Source organism: Patella vulgata, chromosome 4, assembly GCF_932274485.2.
Source record: "Patella vulgata chromosome 4, xgPatVulg1.2, whole genome shotgun sequence".
Taxonomy (NCBI): domain Eukaryota; kingdom Metazoa; phylum Mollusca; class Gastropoda; family Patellidae; genus Patella; species Patella vulgata.
Window position 1 is genome coordinate 85,268,744 of NC_065882.2, and position 12,036 is coordinate 85,280,779.

Consider the following 12,036-nt stretch of genomic DNA (forward strand, 5'->3'; position numbering starts at 1 on the left):
CTCAATCGAATGGCAATCTGTAGCGTGTGGTTATTCCAGTCTACATAGTATTTGTTGCGCATGCTCTCCAAATAAGAATGGCGTCACCGTTTGACAATACTTGTGGAATATGTCTAGCCTCGTTCTTCTAGTCCCTTGTTACAAATGGGACTGAAACGCATTATGGTACGTTGCTACCCTTTCCCGGTAACATCACAGCATCAAATAATTCGTGTTTTCAATGTCGAAGATTTTGGATGATATTGAGTTAGAGACTTGGCTACTTTAATGTTAGGTTCCTACTGCGAGCGTGCACAGTTTTTATTACCTCGACGTATATTAGGACTTCTTATGCGGGGGGTGTAGCTTTAATACGTCGAAGCACAGCGCTCTCACAATATTTATTATTCAAGGAGCTTAAATCTATAAGAAACATTAGTACTAATTATTTGACGTCGAACTGGGTTTATTAACGAATGTAGTACTACGGACTTTTTTATTTGTTGTGGTTCCTTATGATCGTAAATAATACTACAGTAATAATAGTTTCACAGCTTTATTGGTAAACTGGAAATAACTTTGCAGGTTCCTCGTTCTCAAATATATAATGGCTTCTTGGAATAATCTGGTGAGAGTCTAATTTAGCTCTCCTCTACACCCTAATTTATACCCCCTAATTTCTGCAGGTCTTCGATAACCTTGACGTTAATTTCCACTCCATATAAGGAATAAAACTCTTTATTTCCCACCACTAACAGAGATAGATATTACCTTATTTGGTCTAACAACTATAGGTTAATAAACAGCCAGAATTTGATGACTATTTTGACAATGATTATAATTTGACCAAAACATCACTGTTTTTTGCGAATAACTATATCCACGTTCATTTAGTACGTGTGATTTGACTTTATAGACAAAATTGAAGAGACAATTTTATAAAGACCCAAAATTGTCTCAAGGGCCAAAGTGCTACACGAATGAACATAATTGTCCGTATTTCGTCTCTTATATTTATACCCAGTCGCTATCGCCAACTTAATATCTTAATAATAATTAAACTAGGAATATTTGAACATATACATGATAAGAGTTAAACATATAATACAAAATGTGATAGAAATTAACATATTTACATTATTGAGACGTAACTCAAATATAGGTACATACTAAATCAATGACTAAGATGCATGTTAAGTAATATTAAATTATTTTAAGATAGATGTTCAGAAAAGGTAAATAGATAAGACGGATTAGAACAAGCAGGGTTCGGAATAAAGATTAACTTATCCATTTTAAAGCAATTAGTCAGTTTAGATAAGTAATTACATGTATATCAAAATATATACTATAACACAACCATCACGATTCGCTTCGATTAAAATCGTGATTTTAATCGTGGAGTAATCGTGGTGATCCTATCAGGTCTTATCATATATCGAGGTCTGTCGTGGCAATCTTGTTAATTGTATGGAAACGTATCCGAGCGTATCTGCACGTACCAGATCATGGACTCAAAGGGATAATTCTATCGTAACGCATCGCGTGACAGTAGGAACCTAGCCATAATCCACATACAAACCTAAGATTAAAAGGGGGGAAAATGGAGAGCCTGTAGATGAACCAACAGCGCCCATGATTTGATGTCAATATTGATGGGTTAAGTAGGACGTTTAACACCGTTTCATTTTATTTCTCAGTAAAGTGCCGTCTTCATTAGCCCAGTTGGAGCCGAACAGTAGGACGTTAAACGCCATTTCATTTCATTTCTCAGTAAAGTAAGACGAGGTCCTGGTATCGCGATAGAACTATTTTCACGAAATTCTATAAAAGGGATATTGTTTATTGCGCTGTGCCTTATTTGGTCGGTATTTATAATCATCATTATATTTAATATGTTTATTTGTGTCCTGGTATCGTGACGAAAATTTTTTTTCGAATCTCTAACAAAAAGGAATTTTTATCGCGCTGTGCTTTAATGGCTCGGTATTTAGTATCACCTGTATAGTTGATATGTTTGTTTTTGTCTTTCAGGTGATAATTGGTGTGGTTTAATGAGACCGAGACTGTAAATTGGATACCTTTTAATTACAGTGGATTTAAAAATGCTAACGGAGATCTTTAAACCAATCAGTGGACCAGCCAAGCAAGGATAAGGCCAAAACAACCAAGGATAAACACAAATAATAACGTTAAAACCACCAAGGAAAACGTTAAAACCACCAAGAATAATGTTAAATCTACCAGAAATAGCTTTCCAGTTATAACTTGAACTCATCGAGGCAAAAATTTGATTTATATAACGCCCGTTTTAGTCGGGGTGGCTAACTTTAAAACAACTGGTGGATGACGGTAAACAATCGGTGGATAACGTCAAAACAATCGGTGGATAACGTTAAAACAACCGGTGGATAACGTTTAAACAATTGGTGGATAACGTTAAAACAATCGGTGGATAACGTTTAAACAATCGGTGGTTAACGTTAAAACAATCGGTGGATAACGTTAAAACAATCGGTAGATAACGTTAAAACAATCGGTGGATGACGTTAAAACAGCCAGTCGGTGGATGACGTTAAAACAGCCAGTGGATAACGTTAAAACAATCGGTGAATGACGTTAAAACAATCGATAGATAACGTTAAAACAATCGGTGGATAACGTTTAAACAATCGGTGGATGACGTTAAAACAACCAGTGGATAACGTTAAAACAATTGGTGGATGACGTTTAAACAATCGGTGGATAACTTAAAACACAAGGACAACATCGAATCACAACAGGGATATTTAACAAAGAATACACGCTATTCAAAACCATTTGTTAGAATGGCAAGTATAAATAACACTACGCTGACGTGTAAAATTAATAATTCAACGTCATCATTTATATCTGTAGCATTCTACGTCACTGTCGGAAGTTTGGAATCTTTATTTATAATAATTAGCAACCTCCTTATTTTAGTCAGTGTTATCCGGTTTCCTCATCTTCGATTGACCAGTAATATTTTAATTGCAAATCTAGCGGTAGCTGATCTGTTGGTGGGCGTGGTTCTAATCCCGGTTAACGTAGCCGGTATATTGGATCCAAAGTTTACCGAGACTAAATATGGTTGTACTGTGAAGGTTTTTAATTGGATATTTATTTTTGGAAGTGCCATATTAGGACTGTTTATCATATCTATAGATAGGCTAACAGCTATAATGGCGCCACTCACTTACAAGACCACCAACACAAGGCCGATAGCTCTGACAGCCTGTATAATAACCTGGCTATTCTGGCTATTAACTAGTATCTTGTCGTTTTTTGTTTTCAATACATGGCACTGTTCAAAGCTCTGTACAGTTGCTAACGTGATCCAGAAGGCAGCCTTTCAGTTTATAGCCTTTACCTTGGGAATTCCTTTCTTATTTAGCTGTTTATCGTTCTTAATAATCTTACGTAAATTGGCCAGGTTCGATAAGTCCAGCATCACTCGGGGAAATAAAGATATGAAAAGAAGAACAAGTTTAATGGCTATGGTGTTCGGTCTGTTCGTGTTGTTTCTCATTCCGTTGATAGTCAGTGCTGTATACGCGAGTAGTATAAGTGTGATCAGTAACCGCATTATGATAGAGTGGTTGATATTGTTAGGAGGAATGAATTCGGTCGTCAATGGTTTCATCTACGGTGTTAAAAGACCAGAATTTCGTAAAGCTTACTTGGCAATTATATTCTGTAGATCGGGGAACCGTGTGCATCCGGTTCAGACCACGATTCCCGTATCAACAATCTCAAGACGTTCTGATCAAATGACCACCACCGGTACTTCAGCCTGACCCCGAAACCACACGTTGAACTGTTTGCAACCGGATCAGCCCAAGATGCCCGTACCAACAGTCTAGACGTTCTGATCAAAAAGACACCTCCGGTACTTCAGCCTGAACTCCGAATCCGAACGTGGAACTGTGTGCAACCGGATCAGTCCAAGATTTTGGAATCAACAGTCTTTGGGTTGGTACTTCTGCCTGAACCCCGAATCTGAACGTGGAACTGTGTGCAACCGGATCAGTCCAAGATGCCCGAATCAACAGTCTTTGGGCTGGTACTTCTGCCTGAACCCCGAATCTGAACGTGGAACTGTGTGCAACCGGATCAGTCCAAGATGCCCGAATCAACAGTCTTTGGGCTGGTACTTCTACCTGAACCCCGAATCTGAACGTTGAACTGTGTGCAACCGGATCAGTCCACGATGCCCGAATCAACAGTCTTCGTGCTGGTACTTCTGCCTGAACCCCGAATCCGAACGTGGAACCGTGTGCAACCGGATCAGCCCAAGATGCCCGAATCAGTAATCTCTAGGCTGGTACTTCAGCTGGACCCGAATCCACCAAACCGTGTACATAAAGAGGCAGTGCAGTATCACAATCTGAATAAAATACAAATCTGACAAGTTGTACTCGAAGGTCGTGTCAGGGGTCGTACGAACGACTTTTGGCCCTATGACGTCAGACAGTGATTCTGTATTTATATGAGACATCTGCCTTAGTACTTGTATAGTGATGTTATAGTCCAATGATAGTGTGTATATAATTTATATGTCCTTTAAATAATAGTAAAAGTGTGTCACATATTATCAATGAATACTCCAATATTAGTTAGAATATTTGAATACATAGATAGAACTCAATAACCATTCCATTGAATACCGCTCCGGTTATTCAATGGTTCAAAAGACTGTCGCTCGTGGAATGCGGCAGAGATACACTCGAGTGAACCATTGAATAACCCGAGCGGTATTCAATGGTCATTGAGTTCTGTTTTTATTCTATAACTACATGTAAATATCAAAATACACTGTACTATCCAGATTATCAAAAAAAAAAAAAAAAAAATCATCACCAATAACGTTAGAATTGAATTCATCAAAGGTTCCGTCCCTTTTTTCTTTCTTTTTTTACAAAAATTGTGGTTTCCTAGTGTAGACGTCATTACAGTTTGACGTAATTCTGAAAGTGACGTCATCCTGGACAAAAGTAGTACGTGTCCAAGCCATTGAATACAACCATAGGTTATTCAGTGGCTGTATTCAATGGCCGTAATCAATGATATTTGCTTGTATTTGCATAAAGTTATTGAATAAATGTACATATACAGCTAAAACAAAAACTCAGGTTAAACATACGAATGCAATTTACAAGAAGATATCAGTGGATCAAATAATAAAGCTCGTTAATTTCAAAATCTTTCAGATTCTTTTAAGAATTTATGAAGTATTGTAAAAATCAATTAATTCAATGTGTATGGCATAGATTGATAACCATAAAGTAATAGATTAGAATTTAAACAAGCCATAATTATATTATTTAGTATACATTATTAATATCTGAGGACGCCCATAGAAGGTAGGCAGCTAGCTTATATGACTTAAGCGGCGCTTACACGATACACCCAATCCATACAACCGTCGGATGCAACATATTGGACGACCGTTTACACGATGCAATGGCTCTATTCGTTGTATGACAACATAATTTATTCCTTCTTAGTAACTGAATAAAATGGCAGTAAGACGACACTTCTCATCCCCGTCTTCTTTTGTAGTGTTGATGCCGCGGGTTCAACAAAGACCTTGCTTCCTATACAGAGTTATTAGATTTTCTAATTTAGTCCAGGATAGGTTTAGATCCATTTTAGAGGACATCAAAGTACTCGAAGCGACAGAAGAACAGAAGACATCTTTAATCAGGAATTCTGGTTGCCAAGTCAGATATGACGTCATACGGCGTATGACGTTGTCTAATAGTAATATAACGCACTTTGATTGGCTATTGCATGAGTTGGTCGAATCAGAATAGAACTGATCCTATCCATGCAATAAGCCGTCCATCCGACCATTTGTCGGATCAGTTGGTCGGATGTGACGGTTGCATCCGGCGGTTGTATGGATTGATTGTATCGTGTAAACGCCGTTTAAATGTATGTCAGAATGAAGTAAAGTGGGGAATTTTTTACCTGGACGTATTTTTTATTCATTTATGCATTTATCTACCGTAAACAAAGAAGTACTTGTACTTTATATACTTTGATATATATTATTTAGTTTATGGAGACCAGCATACATATTTCTCTGCGCTCTCTCGTAAAGTTCGCAAGAAAAATAGAAATGATTTGTAGTTTCGTTGTTGAAGCCTCATAAACATTTTGGATCTGGAATCGGGGGCCTGTTTCACGAAATTTTAACTAAGATAAAATCCAAATTTTAGTAATTTGATTGGATAATATTAGATTGATTTAAGTGCTTAGCCAATCAAAATTGTAGTATCTACTAAAATTTGGATTTTATCTTATGTTAAAATTTCGTGAAACAAGCCCCAGATTTGCATTATACGGATCAGATTTGAGTGTATGGTATTTGTTCCTTAATTTACTATGTAGAATATCAAATTGCCTTGTGCGTTCTAAATAATGCTTAAGAGGGGCAACCATAACTAAAACAAAACCTTTTCTTAAGTTTACGTTTAAAAGCTGATATTGCTTTCATTTCTTTTAGCAATCTGTTTCACAGAGAATTACGAGTCTAGTGATAAATCTCTGTCAAAGATGACTGCCTTAACACGTGCTGTCACAGCACGCGGCGTCAATCATTGGCTGAATGGCGCGTGCATTGTTTACATAAGACGTTACTGCTTCGGAGAAAATGCTGCATTTTAGTCATTTTAATACCCATTTACACTAAATAGGAAATAATTTTTACCTACAAATACGTCAAACGCCTTTATTTATTTTTCCAATACATAAAAAAAAATGTTTTAGAATTTAATTTGTCGCAGGAAAAAAGTTAATATTTCTGGCTCATTAAGCCACACCGATGTCATCCTTATCAGTGATTGTAGCGGCCTAGCAAATATTCACTGCAGATCAGTGTGTTCTTTTAGGTTAACATCTATGTTATTCCATAATTTTGATGTACAGTGGACTCTGTCAAATCCGACATCGTACGGGATCGTTACAATATGTCTGATTACGCAGAGTGTTGGAATACTCAGTTTTCTCAAAACCAGAAGTATTATTATAATGTAGCTTCGAATACCCAGAACGTTATTCCCTTTAAAAATGATAAACCTTTCTGTACATTCAAAATTTTATTACATTAATTTTTTTTTCATTTAACATGCGTAGGCATTTTGAATAGGTCAAGTCTGTCGTTAATTTATCTTCTTCATCGTCTTCAGTTGATTGCACACTTGTCTTTGGTGTCACGTGTTCATTGATAATCTGTCGTTCTATGTCCAGGTCGTCGTCACACGATTCGGAGACATCCGTAGGCACAATGATCAGAAGTGAATATTCGCTAGGCTGCTACAATCACTGATAAGGATGACATGGATGCGATTTAATGAGCCAGAAATATTAACTTTTTTCCTGTGACAAATTAAATTCTAAAACATTTTTTTTAAGTATTAGAAAAATAAATAAAGGCGTTTGACGTATTTGTAGGTAAAAATTGTTTCCTATTTAGTGCAAATGGGTATTAAAATGAGTAAAAGTTTCCATTCTGCCCGAACTAGAACGTCTTATGTAAACAATGCACGCGCCATTGAGCCAATGATTGACGCCGCGTCATGAGACGTCACGTGTTCAAGGTAGTCATATTTTACAGAGATATTAGAAGACTTTCGTAATCCTCTGTGAAACAGATTGTTCCGTAGGGTGAACAAACTTAGGTATTCAGGTTCAATCGGCATGCGCAACGAATGTTTCCAACAGGTGTTAGGAATATTTTTACGATTGTGAATTCGTGGGAAAATTCGTGGGTATTCTTGAGTGTTTGTCACAACTGTCTTTACAAGAGATTATAAAATTATCAAACTAATCAAGAAAGACCTACGCGTTCGAGTTTTAATCTCTCCGATAATCGATTGGTGATTGCTTGTTAATCTTTTGTGGCTTCACACCCACCGATTAAAGAACGGACTATACAATGTTGATTCAATGGAAATCGTGTGACGGGACGTCCCGGCTGATTGATGGAAAGTAAGAATCTTAATGAACTGAAAGTTTATTAATTTCAATCCCTATTCCTCAATTCACAATGTATTGTGTCTGAAACAGTTGGAGGAAGTCATTGATTATCAGCTACACCACCAAGAATATTTAGATATAATTTACTATTAGATTATTTGATGAATTCTCGGTTGCTATTCTAACCAGAATACATATTAATCTTCTAGAGTTATGGTAAATCATACCCCGGAAGTTCACGGTAAATAATTACAATAATTAGGATATCAGCTGGAGAGGGGGGGGGGGGTAACGTCCACTCGACACAAACTAGATTATTTCAGGACTAACATGGTTCAATTTTATTTCGATAATTTGCCTGGGCGTTGCGGTCTTTAGCAGTGGGAGGAAACCAGGGGACCCAGAGAAAACCGACGAGGTTGGACAGGCGACCCTACTCCTTGTCACATGCAACTGGGGAATCGAAACTACACCAGCTGACTCAATGACAGACCTTACGATACAGCACCCACTTGCTAACTATACGGTCATCCAACCCCTTACATATAGATATGAAGAGCCCCGGGGAAGAACTATCTAAGTCACTTTTTCAATGAACCCCAGTTCATTATGTAAAACATTTGTTCCGGATTTTATGCATGTTTGGTGTTGTTAAAAGGGCAAAATGTAAGAAAGGCCCCAGGCCTAATTTTCTACCCTTTTGAAATAAAGTGATTATTATTATTATTATTATTATTATTATTATTATTATTATTAATGGCGCCATCTGATAGCAAATTGTATAAACTTTCTGTGGAACTCTCAATTTCAGGTAAAAAACATCGGAGTAACATCGAACCAAAGCCCTTCTGAAATGACTTCCCGGACAAATACGTCCATCGTACCCTTTATTTGACCTTAATTTGGCTGAAAAGTGGAGTTTCAGTTGTATTGGTAATTATGATTCGTATTAAAACATCATTTTGAAGTTGTAATTAAACGCACTCGTTGTTCTGGTCGCGTCAAGCATTCTCGTCCAAAATTCTGTTTTGCCTTTTATGCGAAAAGACAAAAATGTGACTTAGATTGTTCTTCCCCTGGACTCTTCATATGGCTTGTTTAAATTCAAATCTATTACTACCTGGTGATCAGTCTATGGTGCAGTGGCTAAATGTTGAAAACAGAATTAGTGAATAGTACAACTGGTCAGATCTCAATGTAGTGTAGGCCATCGAAAGTATAATAAAAAGAAACGAAATATAGATCTGTATTTTAATCAGATTGGTTAAGCTGCTGATTTCATGAATGGAGAAATTTCAACATTTTAATGTCAAACTAAATTCTGTAAAGGCATGTCTCATCAGGGGCAGAAACGGGGGTGGGGAGAAGGGGGTATTTCTCCCTTTAAAGATAGTTTACCAGACAACGAAACATACGCCCACGTCAGCTAAATCATCCAGCAGTCGACAAGGAATGTAGCATATTTATTCTTTTGTAGGTAATTGTGGGCATTTACAAGACAATTTCATACAGATCATACAAACTGAAACAAGGGCCATAACTCTTTAAGTAATTTACAGAACTTGTTAAAATTTGACAGGCTTTTTCGTTTAAACAAGGGCCATAACTCTATAAGTAACTTTTAATGTTAGGGCGTTCACAAGGTGCAACAAAGTGAAACAAGGGCCATATCTCCAGAGGTAATTAACGGAAATTATTGAAATTAAATAGGATTCTGCATCTCACTAATGTGGACAACATATATCAATTGTAAAAGAATCGGGTGATAACTTTTGGTGCAAGTGGACGACGGACGGACCGACAGTCCGGGGCGACGATAATATACATCCACATTTCCACGTGGGCGTTTAAAAACAAGGCAATCCCAGCTAACCATTAGACAGGGGACGATCTAGTCAAACAGGGGCGTGTCTAGGAATTTAAGCAGCGGGGGTACAATTTGAGCCAAAACAGCGGCAATATTTCGCACGTTAGTTTTTAAGCCGTAAAGAAATTTTGCCCGGACGGCAGCTCTACGACCTACTCTTATTTCAAATTCCAACTGTCAAGGGTACTTTTTATGTTCATGCCAATGTGAACACTAGACCTCGTTTTTCTCCCATCAGAGCGACTAAAAGTTGTCCCTTGTCAGGCCCTACGCCATTGACAGGCTTGAACCACATTGGAACTTTTAATAAAGAAATAAGGGAAACTGAAAACTGTTTTTAACAGAAGAAAATTTATTATCATGACATCAAATATTACAAATATATTTATGAATGGAATAAATCTGTTATTTAATAATAGACAATAATAAGTTGACCTTACACAAGTTATATTACATTGAACTAATTACCTGTATTAATATACCTGTACAGGTACCTGTATAGGTGATGATGGTTATAGGAGAACAGGTAGATTATAGTGTGGTGGGGGTGGGGCACTTACAGCATATATATATATATATAGAGAGAGAGATGTATGGGCCATATGTAAAAGATGCGGGGGACCGGGATAGGATTGGGTATATTGAGTTACCGGTTATATGTGATAGCTGCGGGTGACCAGGATAGGATTTAGCGTTCCACAAAGGGATTGTGTACATAGAGAGGTATGGGTTTTATGTGACAGCTGCGAGTGACCAGGATAGGATTTACCCTTTCACAAATAAATTGGGTATATAGAGGTACGGGTTATATATGAAAGTCGTGGGTGACCAGGATAGGATTTAGCCAATCCTTTTAGAGAGAGAAAGCCTGTGATATATACTAAAAATGAATATTTGTTTGTCCAGGGTGAGTGAATTTTCGTATCTAATAGTTGATCAAGTTGTGGTATATATATAAAAACTTTACAACCACATCATTATTGTACAAAAATAGAATAAATGAGGTGGGGGATGGGGGATGGGGAAGATAAAAGGGTAATAAATAGATATTCAAGTGGATATTATTACAATAAATATAAATGTTGACAATATAATCTAGTCTGTTGTATAATTAACTCACAATGATCTAATGAACAAATGACAATAGTTGAAGAAATGGATTTGATTTTTTAAAATTTTCACACAATAATATCAGACATAGTTAAATAGTCGAGAGCGATACGTTAAGTAATATATGGATACGGATACTATACAGGGGTGTTATCCCGAGCTGTTGTTTCAATATATTACGCAATGTCTTGCTTTTGACCTTTAAACAATTTCAAATACAGACACCAACTCGGATGTGTATCAATCTGATTTAAAACACAGATCCTATTTCGTTTCGTTTTTTTATAGTTCAAAATTTCGTTTTATTTGTCTTTACTACACTAGGATCTGGAAGAGTTGTTATATAACATGCGTTCCTGATGGCATGAGGTATTAGCCAATGAAACCATCTGTTACGACGACTTCTTGGCATGTCATGCACGGAACTGTGGGTAAAGCACTAGAAACGTCAACACTGATTGATTAATCAGTGTCTGACGTCATAGGGTCAAAAGCCGCTCGTATGACCCCTGACACGACCTTCCACTACAACCGGTCAGATCTTCCTGTAGTGTAGGCCATCGAAGGTATAAAAACGAAACGAAATATAGATCTGTATTTTAATCAGATTGGATGTGTATTTGAATGAAATACTCACGCATGTCCAATATTTCACCGTAGTATAAAATAATGTATTGATATGGCACAAACCTGCATTTCAATGAAATCGTCACGCGAGTCCAATATTTCATCTAATATAAAATAATGAACGTTTGCCGTAACATTATTTGAATAATGGGATACCAACATCAAAGGATGATGTCACATCTGTATTTTAACTGGTTTTATTTATTAGTCAAATCACTTCACTTCATTTTCATCATGAAGTCATAACCTATTAACTGGGGTGGTAATGAAATGAAATGAGTTTTTACTGCCTACTTTTCTGGGCTATGAGAAAAATAATTTTGCCCAGGCAGCGGTTTTTCAGCCTACTCTTCAGCGAAATTCCAACTGCCAAGGGTTCTTTTATATACATGCCAACTTGTACGCGGGATATTAATTTGCGGTCACATTCAAATGAATAAACGATTTTC